Here is a 14,900-nt window from a genome sequence, read left to right as displayed (position 1 = left end):
ATGCTATTTCATGGAATTACGAATTCTTGTGTTCGGCATACCCGTAGCCACTGTGCGTGCGCGCGTGCGTGTATGTATGAAGAAGGAGATGGGGAGGAAGAGGTGGGACGGAATCCATATGCAGCGAAAGCATCTGCAAGTAGAGCAAAACAAAAATATCGATAAATAGAATAGAAGTGGACTCTAAATAAATTTACCCTGGGACACCTTTTCTTGGAACCTGACCAACAGTCTAAAATATTAGTGCGATCATCTAAAGGAATATACTTCGGAAGAAATTCCTGAGAAGGAACTAACACGAATGGAGGTCGAAAGTGGGCGATGTTTACTTTTCTGATTATCCGTCAGTTCCTCGATCCGACTCAGCTAGGGTTGCGTGTATCCTGTCTAACAGGAGCGATGCCAAAGCAGAGCTTCTTATTCCTTCTGTCCTCTTTCCGACGTGCGTTTATGGTAACTACTCCGAGTTGTCGCGTGGCAAAAAAAAAAAAAGAAAAGAATGGTAAAAGAAATATGACTGGAAAGAAGCGCACGCGCAGCGCTTTTAAATACGTCCGTGTTTCCCGGTGCTTGTGATGGCAAGTGAGTGAGTGAATAAACATTTATTTGGTCCAGCAAAGCGCGATAAAACGCGCACGCGCTAATCCCACGACGGGACTGACAGATCAAGGCGTCTAAACCGAAGCCGACGAAAAAGAAGACAAGGTCGACGTACAGCCGCCCTGATTTTTAATAATATAGCGCGAGCGTCGACTGAATTGCTGGTGAGCGCCTTATAACGGCGATAAGCGTGCAACAAGGCGAGAGTTCGCGCACGAGCCTTGTTGCCTTGTTGCACTCGCCTTGTTGCACGCTCTTGTTGCACGCTTATCGCCGTTATAAGGCGCTCACCAGCAGTTCAGTCGACGCTCGCGCTATATTATTAAAAATCAGGGCGGCTGTACGTGCGTGGTACATGTGTTTGTGTGCACTGGAAATTGGGCACATTAAATGAAATGCAAAGCTCGATAGTTGCATGATATATTCGCATTATTCTCTTAGCTCCAGTGTCAGACCTTACGCTGTTGGCGATCGCTTTATTACTTTTATTCATGTCGAGTTATCTCATTGGCTTTTTTTTTCTACTTTTTTACGCTCATGTACGTCGACGTTGTCTTCTTTTGCGTCGACTTTGGTTGACACGCCTTTCCTTTTCTTTTTTTGGCCAAGTGACCAGTTCTGCCGATCCCGGAGACTGCGAAGTTGACGGTGTAGTGCGATTAGTTTTCGACTACATTGACTATAATTACGCCCGCACCGTTAATACCCACTTTGAGACTAATTCTAGCTCGTCGTCTCGTCGTGACCAACATTTTGATTGAGACCTTTTGGGTCTCGCTACGACGCTCAGGCTGGATGCGCGAAACGGCCGTCTTTTTTACCCATTGGCCGGACAGGTATACCTACATCCCACGTCCACCGACCCCGTCCGAGTCGCGAAAGACCTTGTCTTCAAAGCTGATCACACGCATATTAAAGGTAGCAAAGCCAACGGGAACGAGTGAGTCAATCGGCTTCTGAACGTAGAAGGTATGCGACAGCCAGTAATTATCGCTAAAAGTTGCTCAAGCTGCCTTTCTTCTGCGGTCTGCTACAGCCATCGGAGGTACAAAATTTGGCGAAAAAAAAAGGGGGGGTTGCTTAAACCTGTATCGATGCGAGAGTAGCAGCACATGCAAATTGAGCTAACAATTACACTTGCGCTCGATGTCATCACTACTTTTACAGCTCAACAAAATAGATTGATATTGCATGTATTGATATTGCATGTATTGATAATTGTGGAGGCTGTTCGACGCGGCGTCACTTTAATTCCGGCTGCAGAGTCGAAACTCGGCAGAACAACGTGCGTAGTGTACTGTGTTCTACTTTAGTCTTTAGATTTGTCCTGTTGCTCTTCCTTTCTTCTTTCCTCCCCTCCTGCCTATCTTCCATTTCTGCGTTGCTGTCACCTGCCTTCAGAAGAGTAGGCAGGCGTTGTGCCCCTTCCGGTGGCAGTTGCCAGCCTGCTCCTCGATTTCCCTTTCCTGTTAACTGTGTATATGTGTTCAAAACAAATAATAATAATAATAATAATTGCATGCACAAACACTCGCGACCATCTTGAGAAATGAACCGAGCGGCACTGCTCTTACGTCTCGCAGTTTTCCGCAGAAACTTAGCGCCCCTGCAACACTGTTACACTCACGCAAAGTGACTACCTGCTGAGAAAATTCGCAAAGCGCACGTGCTTACCTGCCGTCATTAGCAAACCTGAAGGAAAAAAAACAACTTGGGAGAACTAGAAATTATGGCGCTGGAACGCCATATAGTTGCACACATGATTCGTCTGTTAAGCCAAGTTCGTCCAGTGTTCGGTTGGCTTGCTTTTGTGCGTCTTCCGTTGCTTGACGCCCACCAGTCTGTCTCATCTCCCCCATCTTTAAACTTATCCCGGCAGCCGAAGCAGGTCACCGGGCTATCGGTGAGCAAGCGGCGAGAGTGACTGGAGGGAAGGGCGACCTTCGCACGCCGTCTGCCTCTTCCCGAGCGGTGCCCTATTTAAAACTCGTGAAAATAAGCAGACAGAAAATCAGTGAACTGAAAGATGTGGTCTTTTTCCTCCACTCGATTTACTAGAATTCTGCAAACTAATGATTGCCAAAAAAAAAAAAATGCGAACGAGCACAAGTATTTTACTTGATCCCGTCTAGATCTTCGGAATTCCCGGCAGCCGCGAGAGGTGCGGATGTTTCTTTAAACCGAAACTTTTCCCGAGGGTTGTGCCAGACGCCTTGCTGATTAGCTGCTAGAACAGCTGTGCCCACAGTCACGGCAATTATGTGCCCAAATGGCCGGAAAGTGGTACGCAGCCACAGTCAAGGCACCGTTTATCTGGTAGGAAATGGGCTGAGCAAGTCCGCCCTGGCTGATCAATAATATGCGCAGAAAGAAGGAAAATGTTTCCGGCTTTGCGCGTACTTGTTGCGAGACCAGACGACTAAAACAATAATCTAGCGTACATTTGCTATCAGTATTATCGGCTCCTTCTAATCAGAGCTGCAATGCCGTTAGTGAAAGAGAGCTTCCGCGGTTTTATGCTTGCGGCTGTGTGCGTGAGTGAACATTTTTCCAGAAGAGAGTTGTAGCGCCGAAAAACACAGCACACAGCAAGCGAGACGGGACAGGCGCCTGTCCCGTCTCGCTTGCTGTTGTTTTTCGGCGCTAACAACCCTCTTCTGAAAACATGCACCAACTAGCCCTCCACCAAGTATTACTGAGTGAACGTTCATCGGCGAGTTTGCGGGGTAGCCGACTAGGCGCGACCTTTGCTAACCTCCCCGCCTTTCCTTTTCTCCCTCTCAAAAGCTTTTTCGCCCCTAACAAGTACCGGATGTGCGCAATGTGTGTCGTCGTGTGTGTCTACGCAACAGCATTGGTGTTCTCAAGATGCCGTCAGAATCACAACGTACTGAGAAGTCGAGGGCTCATAACTTCGGGTGCACAGTGACGCGAGTTAAGACGATCCGAGAAACACACTATGCCAGTTTTATTTAAATATAGGTACATAATATTATTGTTGGGTGCGACACAGTTGAAAGCTGAAGCTATCGCGACATGCAATTTCCCTCTGTCCTCAAAGGACGGGTTACTAAATGAATGCTAATTGCTCAGAAATTAAACGATCTTTCCTTTTTTTTTTCTAACAAATGGTAACATCACGTGACCTACCAAATCAACTCTGCAAAACAATAGCAAATGACTCGAACCCGTTAACCTTGGGGCACCGCAGCCATTCTGCTTTTCCATATTGCACGCTGTGTCAACAACACGACTATCAAGGGCAAACATGTATGTCACGAGCGAGAAAACAATTTGCGCTGGTCAGATAGAACTCGCTTTGTGATCACACTGCAACGGTAATTACCAGTGCAAACCTAGTTGTTATGAAACAACCAAAACAAGACATCTTTGGTTTCGGCTAGTTGGTTGATTCTTTAAGTAGAGACAGCGCAGCGCGAAAATAACACCGCTGAAGGACACCTACTCAGGGCGTGGCAGTGAGCATTGATGACAGGGTTCAAGATATGCCATATCTACAGCTGTGATTACCATTTCCTTCAACCTTTGACGACGTTTGGGTGGCACATATCAGCCAGATGTATATCTATATCGCGCCCCTTCTGGATTACTGAAACATATTTCTAAACTGCGCCCGTATTGTTTACGCGTTCTTTCGTCCGCGTTTCGTTCACGCTACCCTCTCTGCTATACTTCAAGAACAACACACTTCATATAACACCCAAAACTTGTCGCATTTCTCGAGACCACATCCTAATCGAGTACCAGACAGTTAATACGACCTAAATGAAAGCGCACATGTAATGAACAGACGTTACGAATAAAGATAACATGTACGACTAGATGCACGGCAGGTAACCCTTTCCGGTGATAAGATCACCATTAAAGATCACAAGTCAATTACAATTTAAATTGTTGACCACACATTCAAAGCACCACAACTATTATAATTGGCACGCAGGCACGCCCGTGAACCGCAATCCAAGGCCTCGAATCGAAACAAATCTAACAACGCGCTGACCAACGCTACTAGAAGATACAGTAAACAATTACCCCGTCTCCCTTCCAGTACGCGTATCCGACGCGAACGTCGAATTTGTCAACTAGACACCTCGCCGTCTTATCTGTCCGCCACTCGCTGACAACCACGAAATCCATAAATAACCACGACATAAACTTATTTCCCGACTTGATTATGGGTCGGCAGAAACTGATTCGTCTGCTGCCGAGTTCCCCAACGTCCAGCTTGGTTATTCTAAACGGAAACCCCTACAATGCCACCCTTCAACTAAAGATGTAGCGCACATTTCGGCATTGACAAATGTTTGGCATGGCAAACTTTGCACAAACGGTACGACCACCATCGCACCACATCGCGAACCCACGTTCACTTTGACGCCAAAAAGCGGTGACGTCGTACCCTGTTGCTGCAGCGTCATCACTGCCGACTTGGATGTTCAAGGCAGCGAAGGCGTTGCTCCACTTTCACCATGAGAAATTCCGAGTCGGGAGAAACTTGACGCTATTTCATCGCTCCCCGAGCTAACGTCGTCGTCGCTACCGCTCGCAGCCTCATCGTTCCCAGGTAGTACTTCTTCAGCCGAGACTTTATTGTCGTCGGTCGGTCGTTTCCTGCCGCGTCTGGACGATCGTACCGCCGGGCAGACCATGCATCGGTGATCTCGCTTGCCGCACGTTAGGCACACTGACTTTCGCCCTGGGACAAAAACCTGAACCGCCGTGTCGCCGATGACCAGCCGAAGTGGCACGTCTGTCTTCTTAACCTTCTGCTTGAGGAGCATGCTAACGTGCCGGGTGGTGGTTTCGATGTGTTCGAGCCCTCTCACGGGACACGTCTCGCGAATCACTTCTTGGACGACGCCGTAAGGTCGAAACGCTTTTCGCACAGTTTCGTTCGACACGTGGAAGGGCACACCGTGGACTTTTAGGCACGTCTCCTTCTGGCAGGGATCAACGATGGCGCAGTACAGTCCTTTCACGAGCAGGACCCGAAGCTTCGCCACGGTTTGCTTGGCCTCGATCGTCTTCAGGTTCAGCAACCACGCGCCGTTGGCCCGTTTCGGTCCGACCGAGTGGACGTACTCGAGAAGCCCGCGTTCCTTCAGCGCTCGCTCGTAGTCCGAGTTGTCGTAGGGCCACCCGGCCGGGTCAACGAACAGATAAAGGCACCTCTCCCAATCTTCTGTGCAATATTGTCTCGCAAATTTTGGCCCGTACGGAAGGTTTCGACACCTTTTATGGCGACGTGCGCTTGCAGGCATGGCCGATCTGGGCGTCCACCACACTAGGCAGTCGGAAGTAGAATGATGGAATGGTCGCGATGCCCGCTGGCAGCGCCAGCATGCGTTCCGAGTAAGCCCAGACCACACGTACGCTTGCGGGCGCGCGCAAGCTCGCGTTCACGCGCCCACGCACGCGCAGACGGTGCGGAATGGCTCGTACGCGTCGAAACGTGGCGTGATCTCAGGGAACAGCTCCTGTCTGTTATCGCGCGCTTGGGTTGCCTCGCGTCGGCGCGCCTGGCTACGCAGCTACGGCACAGAACATTCAACTCTCATTGAAGAAGATTTATATCATGCAAGAAAGTGGTTCTTCTTTCCTTTTTGCGCTGATCTAACAGCTATAAAAATACAAGTTGGTGATGTCACCGACCTGCGCTGGCGCCAGCCCCTCCCCTGGCGGTCGCTTGACAACGATAAATCACCACTGCCTCCGAGATCTGGCAGTGCTCGCTCGGTCTCGGAGGCGAAGGAAATGAATAAAAAGCGGCGCTGATGATGCAAAGCTGTATAATCGCAAGATATTTTCGCATTATTTTCTTCGTATTGTCACGCCTTACATTGGCATTTTTCATTGGCATTTTTTTTTTCTTTGGCTCATGTACGTCGATGTTTCTTCAGCGTCGACTTTGGTCGACACGCCTTTCTTTTTCTTTTTACCTAGAGGCCAGGTGGACCGACCTCGGACACGGCGAAATTTATGCTGCAATGTGATTGGTTTTCGACTACATTGGCGCTAGTTTCGCCCGTGGTTCAACTACTTGTAATTACCTGTAATTAACCCGCGGGTATGGGGGAGGGGGCCTCATAGGTAAATAGTTTCCAAGAATATCGAGAGAAACAATATGTTGAGAGACGTAAAATAACAGAACGCCACGAAAGAGATGCGGCTCGCTTCTGGGGTTAACCTTGGTCGTATTCCTACGAACTTCTGGTCGGCGCGCCTTCGCACCAGCATGTTCCCCGATTATTACCTGAAAAGGCCTCGCTGAGTGGCCCGTGTGTATCTACGTCCAGTGAAATGGCATCAGTGTACTGATGCGAATAAGTCGAAGACAGAGGCCCATATGAAGGCCCACGAGTGAAGATCAGAGCCCTCCGCCCTCCCCCCCCCCCCTCCAACCTCTATGAAAAGAAAGAAAGGAACAGCAGTGCAGGGCAACCGACTTGCAAATCCAACATGTGATTGGATCCTTGTAGGACGGCTCAAAGGCGCCACAAAGGAATATTTTCCAGGCGCCAACTGATACAACGCTAGGCAAGAGTTGATATCAGAAAAGAAGAATAGATGTTGAACTATGTGGACACGGCGACGCCGTCACGTTCTTCACTTTCCGCGGCCGTATTTCGCAGTTCATCTTGACGTCATTGGCCTCCGGGAAATGCACACGATCACGAACACGACCCGCCGATTACAGTGAATGCGGTCACAGTTAATGCACGTCCCAAGTGAAAATACCGTACCAGATATGCCAAACTTCCCAACCTTTATAGATTGGCTATGTTCGCCTTTAAGCGTGCACACTGTTTGTGTGGGCGTCGACGAAGAAGGTGATGGCGTTTTCTAGAAAACGCGGGAACCGACCGCACCATCCTGGCCGCGTCGTCTTGTTCTTTTCCTCCTCGGTATTTTCTTTCTTTTTTTTTTGGCAGTCGGCTTCACATTCGACATGTTCCTCTCGCAAGTTGGCTCCTCGAAGCCTCTGGACCCTTTCTGAGTGCAGTAAAGTAAAAAAGAACATAAAAAGAAGCAGAAGAGGAAGCAAAGGGCAAAATAAGTGTGGCCGGGGAGTTGGGGAGCTGTCAGAAAAATGTCTGGGGTGGTGGAGCGCTCACCTACCGTACCTAGCCATTGCCTGGTGACACGAGGACGGCCGCTTTACGTAGTCATCACCATCTACTCGTTTTTCTCTCCTTTTGTGTGTGTGTGTTGCTTGCAAAAAAAAAAAAAAAACGACCTGGCTGGGCTGTCGCCGCTGGAGCCTCTCGTGTGCTTTCCGAATACGTGATGTATGCGATTTCTGAGAAGTGTAGCTGCACAGTACGCGTGAAATAATACTGCCGGAGCGCGTATCCTATGGCCAGATTCAGGCCCGTTGAATATACTCTAGTGCGAGTGACCCTCTTTTTCCGTAGCAATATTAACACCACGTACAGAGCAGAAAGCGTTGCATGACATCAGCAGGCCTAGTAAAAATCTTATTGTAACCTTTCTAATTGAAATGGAAGGTCCCATTCAGATTCCTACAAGAATTACAGAGGCGCGGCGGCGTTGCTAGCCTCATCAGAACCAATGACAAAAAAGCAAGGGCCACACATGAAGCGCTTGACCGTGCCACAACAACGTCCCTAAGCAAACTATTTGCGCGTCCGAAGAACGAAGCGAGCGACGAACTCGCGCGTCCAGGGCAAATAAACGTGTCTCCTTGGTCCTCAAACAATGCAATCGCGCGTGCGAAAGATAAAGAAACGAGAAAGAAAGACATTTTTGGCCAACGAAACGGCGCGGCCGGCAATGCCTACTCCAAAGCGCGCAAGTGACCGTTTATAGTGTCCCTCCCAGACGCACTCAGTGCTCACTCTCTCCCTTTGTCCTCTTTATATTCCCCTTTCCCCAGCACCAGTGTAGGGAAGCAAACCGGGTGCTCTTCTGGTTGACCTCCCTGCCTTTCCTGTCCTCTCTCTCAAACTGCTGCTCAGCCGCCACGTCTCGCGGTGGTAGCCGCCACAGAAACCGTGTGGGAGATAGGTGGCCATAGCCGCGAATCGAATAATCTCTGCCCGCTAAGAACAATATTTTGCAAAGGCAGAGGACTTTTTTCTTGTAACCTAACCTGACATAGCCTACCCTAAGCACAGAACACGTGTACAATCCCGACAGCAGCGTACGCATTCCGATGGGGGTGAAGGGCAAGAACTCTTGCACCGGGCGTTGGGTGCACGTCGCAGAACCCCAGGCGTTCAAAATTAATCTACCCCACTACGGCGTGCCTCATAATGACATTCTGGTTCTGGAACGTAAAACCGCATATATATATATATAGACGCGCTCGTGCGTAGGCCGAGGCACGATTAGAGAAGAAGCAAAATGTATATTTGCGTGAAGCCGTCAAAATGCTGGACATTAAAGGTGTACTGACAAATACTTTGTGCCTCGCTCTTGCTTGTTTTTTTTTTTTTATGTAGCTCTCGACTCGGCAAACCCGAATTCCTGGAGTGTGTCACAAATAATTAAATACAGCGTGAACCTTCTACGGCGATCCTTTCAGAACATGCTCGACCGGAGGCAGGCTGTGTCGAGAAAGGCGGCTCGTCCCTTCGCAAAAATTGGGGTGGGCTGCCACGTGTGAACGCTCAGACCGTTCCAGCGGGCCAAAGGGCTTTCGGGGTTGAAGGCCGTACAATGACCCCGTCGCCGAGAGCTGCCAAGTGGGCCCTTCGCTTTTCTTGGAAACGTGTGGGGACGCGCCTCCGTAGCACGTTTCGATCACGTGATGGGTCGCCTTTTTCTTTTCCCCCGTCCGACGCAGCGCCCTGCTTGGTGCACGTTGTGAAATTGTCGCGCTGAAAGTTAACTTAATTAGCTATTAGTTCTGTTCGAGGTAAATTGAGGCTGCGTAGCGTAATTACTGGGTCGATAGCTACCCAATAAAGCAATAAAGACGAGACAACGTTTTTACGTCACTACTCGTTTTAAAGGAAACTCTTAAAAATGCACGCGAAAGACCACAAAATCACGGCGTCATTTCCCACTTGCATACTTGACTTCGTCCTTTAAAAATTTGTTGACTTCTTTGACAGTTGTCCTCGCAACACAAAGGTGGTGACGTTGCAACAAGAGGTTATTTTTGGGGACATGATGGTTTCTATTATAGCATGTTATAATAGACTAGAGTTTGCGTGCATCTTGGGCGGTCCGTTCTCACTTCTTTTTTGATATTTTCTTTTCTTCCCTCCGCTAACAATAATCAGTTCGGGTTCCTATGACGCGGGGGCTGTATGTTCCCGTTGTATTGTGCTGGTGTGAGTCTCAAGCCTCAGCGAAAAGCACTAGAGTCTCTGGAAAACTACTGAAGGTATTATGTGATCTTCACGTATTGGGGTTGGGGGCGGGGGCTGAAAGATGAGGGAACAGAGGGGGAGAGGGAGAGTAGGCGTCAGGCAGCATACGTCAGCATCATCCAGGGGCGATGGCCGGCGAGCAAGGCAGAGGCCCATGCGAGGTCGAAGTTTAGTGGCGGCCTAGTAGCCCGTTTGTGTACACATATTCAGGCAGGCTTGCCAGTTTCACTTCACTTACCGCGATAAGTGAATATATATCGCGATATATTATACTTCACTTATCGTCGTGCATCCAGCCGTCGTCGGTGGTTCTGCGAGCTCAACGACCGCTTCCCTTCTTAATTCTGCAGCGAGCGCTGATACCGGCGCGCGTGATAACGCGCAGTTAAGACGAGTTTTGAACAGCTGAGCTGAAAACAACAACAACAAAGGACTAAGGTAGACAGACAAGGATGTCGCTGTACCAACAACTCAATTTATCTTTTAGCGCTTGCAGCTAAAGACAGGGCAGGGTGCTTCAACGAGTACTTTCGAAAAATCTTAATGGTTGCCTCTGGCAAATAGCACAATTCTAGTTCACGTGGTGGTCTACTGCAAGTGGCAGACACTACCTGCAGACAAGATTAAATGCGCAATCGACTAATTAACAAAGATTCACTAATTACGTTTATATAACTAATCACATCATGGCCCATATCGCAATTTACAAATTGTAGCCGCGGAGCTCGTAAGGCGGGTGGACCCACTGGGAACGAATTCTCAGGATGACACCAGTTTCGAAATTTTCATTCCCGAACTTGCTTGGCAGAGCAAATGAATTGTGTAATTTCAAGCCTGGTTTCAAGCATCGATTACCACCACTCCGGTCACACGCTTTCTTTTTTATTCGTATTACTATTTTTACAAAGTTTCTGACAATCCGCTTATTTAAGAAGTGCGGAAACATCCGCTAGTTTCTAAGACTGCACGACAGCTAGAAAGCGCGAAAAAACCTGGGCATGAGGCAAGGCTCACTTCAAAATAAATTTATTAGGCAAGAATGAAAATAACATGATGAAAAAGTACACCTTCATAATTTTAGTAGACACTTTACAGTAAGATGCCATCCCCACAACGGGTCACATCTCTAAGCGAAATTCCTTAGACATCACTTCTGCAATGAAACTTGTCCAGTTTGCCCATCTTAACGTAGCTATTCACGACGTCCTCGACCTGCCAGCTGCCCAGTCTCATCACCATCCTGGGTGCCCGCATCTCTTGCCAAATTTTCGTTTGCTTAGGTACGCGTTTTCCTGCTAAACCGTGACTTAGCCTTCTAAAGGCCGAGAGAGAGAGACATCGTGTAGCATTCTTCTCTGCGTAGATTTCGAACACACGGGCGTTCTTTTTCTCCTCTAAACAAGAAATGCGCCGAGGGAATTTCGTGAACGAAATGCTGGCGGGCGGGATCGATCAATTCTCGGCCGAACTTCCGAATCATCGCGCCGTGTCACCGCCTGTGTCGTCAGACAAAAAAACGTTGCAGAGGAAGGAAATTTCTGAATCGCCAGTGTGAGCCTAGAATCGAGCGTTCAACGTCTCGATCCTGAGGCGGCCTTTCAAGCAATCATCCACGATCTTGCTGTTTGCTTTTTAATCGTTTATTGTCAAACATGGCACAGTACAAAATTGACACACACACACACACCACGCTGTTCTGCTATCTGCTCCTCAGGACGTGATAGACCAGTGCGATGCCGTATGTCAGTTTACATATTAAAGCACATAAGCAGGCTCATAAACATCACGTAGCATACAATAAACTTAACGCAGTGGCTACAAAAAAACATTGCACATTGGTCCTGGTGCACCGAATTCATTGTTTAGTTTTTATATTCCAGGCAGTCATAATAAGAACTATAAAAGGGAAATGTCTCCCTCTCAAGCGCCACAAAAGGGGACATCTGAGAAAAAGACCATCTCAAAGATTAAAAAGCTCTGTGGACTACAATTTAAAACATTGCACAATTCACACCTATGTCCTTAGCCAAAATGTAGAGAAACAGTTATTTAGCGCCTCTCCCCCTCTCCGGCCATCTGACTACGGTCTATGGAACCAAGGCAACCCTGTTGTAAAAGCCAACTAAATTATACACTGGACATATGGACAAAGATACCGAACATTGGATGCTGAACACAAAGAATGCGAATCGCGCTAAAAAGAAAAATACGAAGATTGTGCCAATCTCGTCATCACGGGTTTAAGAACACCACCAGTCTGCCCTTCTTCGCACAAGTCTTCGCAGTTCTCGCACGAACATTGAACATATTTCCGGCAGCCCCTGCACCGATCGTCCGTGGGGTTTGTTGCATATATGGGAAAAGGTTAAAACATGGTAACTGTAATAATCAGCCTAGTTAGTTATGCCCTTATATTACCTAGAAAAAAAACGATATTACAATTTTCTACACTGCACCTAACGATACAATTAAACTGGACAATACTCAATGTACAACGTTCTCAACAATACAACAAATTGGTGAGTACGACTTTCTGCAACATCTTCGCGAACATTGTAAAAATTTTCTACATTCCAATTTTCCAGTTTAACATTGTAACAATAACAAAGTCGGATGTTTCGCCCCTTAACCTGTATGATGGTAGGCTGATAGATATCACACTTGCACAGATACCATCGTACAAATATTCCAAATAAACACAATAAACACGTTGCAATATAAATGATGATGCTGATCGCTGTATACCTTTCCTTTGTATCGGGCGATTTACAGGAGGGCAAAGCCGGAATACAGCCTATGAAATGCGAAAAAACAACAACGTTGCCTTTAAGAATAAGCAAGTTTTCCACGTGGTCCCCGTCTTTCAGTGTTTTGTTTTGTTTTTGTCAAGCATACGTATACATCAACCGTAGTTCCCGACCTTGAACCAATAATCGCAAACAACGCACCGACCAAGGTTTCTAAAGAGCACAGGTCCTTCAACACAAATGACCTATTCACTAAACAGCAATTACAACTGCTACTTTCTTTTCCAACAGCGCATTTGACACTTGAAGGCCTCACCATCGTATCCGTTGCTCACCCTTGAACACGAAATCCACAGATAATAACAAAAAGCAGATTTTTCTTGTCCAGAATGTCCAACAGGCGAAACTGCTTCGTCAAATGCCGAGTTAGAAAGCGTCCACTAATCTAAACGGAACGTTCCCGAAGGCCATCATTATTGAAAAAGGCACGGGCCCACATTTTGGCGCCCACAGAACATCACATCATCGAGCACCGCCACTCACTTCCGAGAGCTTCTGAATCAGTAGAGACTCCGTCGTGGTGCTCGGCCGTTGATTCGGCAGCTGGTGCTGCTTCTTGCTTGCTTTCCAAACCGCTTTCCGGTTCACAGTTGCCGGTGTTACCAGATTCTGGGTCAGTCGAGGCTTCCTCGGGGTGCTCGGCTGTTGATTCGTCAGCTGGGGCTGCTTCTTGCTTGCTCTCCAAACTACTTTCCGGTTCACAGTTGCCGGTGTTCCCAGTTTCAGTATCAGTCGAGACTTCCTCGGGGTGTTCAGCGGTTGATTCGGCGAATGGTGGTGTTGCTTGATTGCTTTCAAAACCACTTTTCTGTTTACAGCTGGCGCTCCCGGTTCTTGTATCAGTCGAGGCTTCCTCGGGGTGCTCGGCGGTCGTTTTGGTGACTGGTGGGGTTCCTTGCGGGTTCTCGGAATTGTTTTCCGGTTCACAGCCGGTTTTCCCAGCTTTAGAATCAGTCGAGGCTTGCTCGGGGTGCTGGGCCGTTGTTTCGCTGACTGCTTCTTTCTTCTTCTCAAAGCCACTTGCCGTCTCATGGGTCGCAGTCGCCCTCACCTGCGTTGCTCCTGCCTCCACGGACACATTTTCGTTTACTCGGGCGCCACCGGTCCTCCGTGTAGAGAAATTTTGATGCGCTTGCCAACTCCTCCTCCGCGCGGGGCAGAAGAAGCTCAAATGACCCGGCGCGTGGCATTTTAGACAAAACGGCGGTCGCCCTTCGATAACGATGAGAAACTCTAGACCGGCGTGCTCCCACAGGTGCGGCACGTCTGTCACCTTCATTCCCTCCTTGAGGCATATGCGAACGTACCGGGTGGTCGTGGTGACTGGATCTTCGTCGGTAGACAATAAGCTACAGCTCACCTTTTTAACAGTGCCAAACTCTTGAAGTCCTTCCCGTATGGATGCATTCGGTATGTTGAACGGCACCCATTGGACCTTCATCCAAGTCTCCTTCATAGCAGGATCAACGACGGTGCAGTGGAATCCTCTCACCAGCATGCGGCCAGCCTTTGCGAGGGTTTGATGAGCCTCGGTTGTCTTCAGCTTAATCGTCCATGTTTTCCCCAACCTTCCGATGCCTGCGATGTCGTCTTCAAGACCGAGTTCTTTCAGCGAGTTCCCAATGTCGTAGTAAGAGTACGGACTCCCCCTTGGGTCGCATTTCAGAAGAAGGGCCAGGTGCCACTCCGCCTCTTCCTGGTCAGACGATCCGCGAAACGCTTGCTTGTTCCGACGAGACACGGCCAGCGGCTTCGGCATCCCTCCTTCAGCAGGCGATATGATCTGATCAGACGATATGATCTTGACCAGATATTTTTGAGGCGTGTTTGACGCGTCCGCTGCACTCGACGGACACTCGCGGAATGAGCACATCAGCGCCACCATACGTTTGAAGCAGGGTGCGGGTGACGTCACCGCACCGCGCTAGCGCCGCTGCTTTCCCTAGCGGTGTAAATCACAGACAAAAATGGCACTGGGCATAGCGTTTCTTTCTTGCTGAGGGAGAGGAAACTTTGGATGGATGGATGGATGGAATGATGGATGGATAAGGCTGAACCACTTAAATCGGGCTGCGGCACGCGTCACCTAGCCTTGATTAGTAATATATATATCCTCGTTTGTAAAGGGTGA

The 14,900-nt window shown here is 48.5% G+C and overlaps 1 protein-coding gene across 1 annotated transcript in view; it reads left to right on the top strand.

The window, feature by feature from the left end:
- LOC126517368 (MYG1 exonuclease) overlaps nucleotides 1–14,900 on the top strand; it is a 238,680-nt gene that overhangs the window by 141,524 nt on the left and 82,256 nt on the right. The gene's annotated exons all lie outside the window — the stretch shown is intronic.

The sequence above is a fragment of the Dermacentor andersoni genome, chromosome 11 (assembly GCF_023375885.2).
Source record: "Dermacentor andersoni chromosome 11, qqDerAnde1_hic_scaffold, whole genome shotgun sequence".
Lineage (NCBI taxonomy): Eukaryota > Metazoa > Arthropoda > Arachnida > Ixodida > Ixodidae > Dermacentor > Dermacentor andersoni.
The sequence above is the reverse complement of the archived record's forward strand: the minus strand, read 5'-3'. Positions and strand labels throughout refer to the sequence as shown.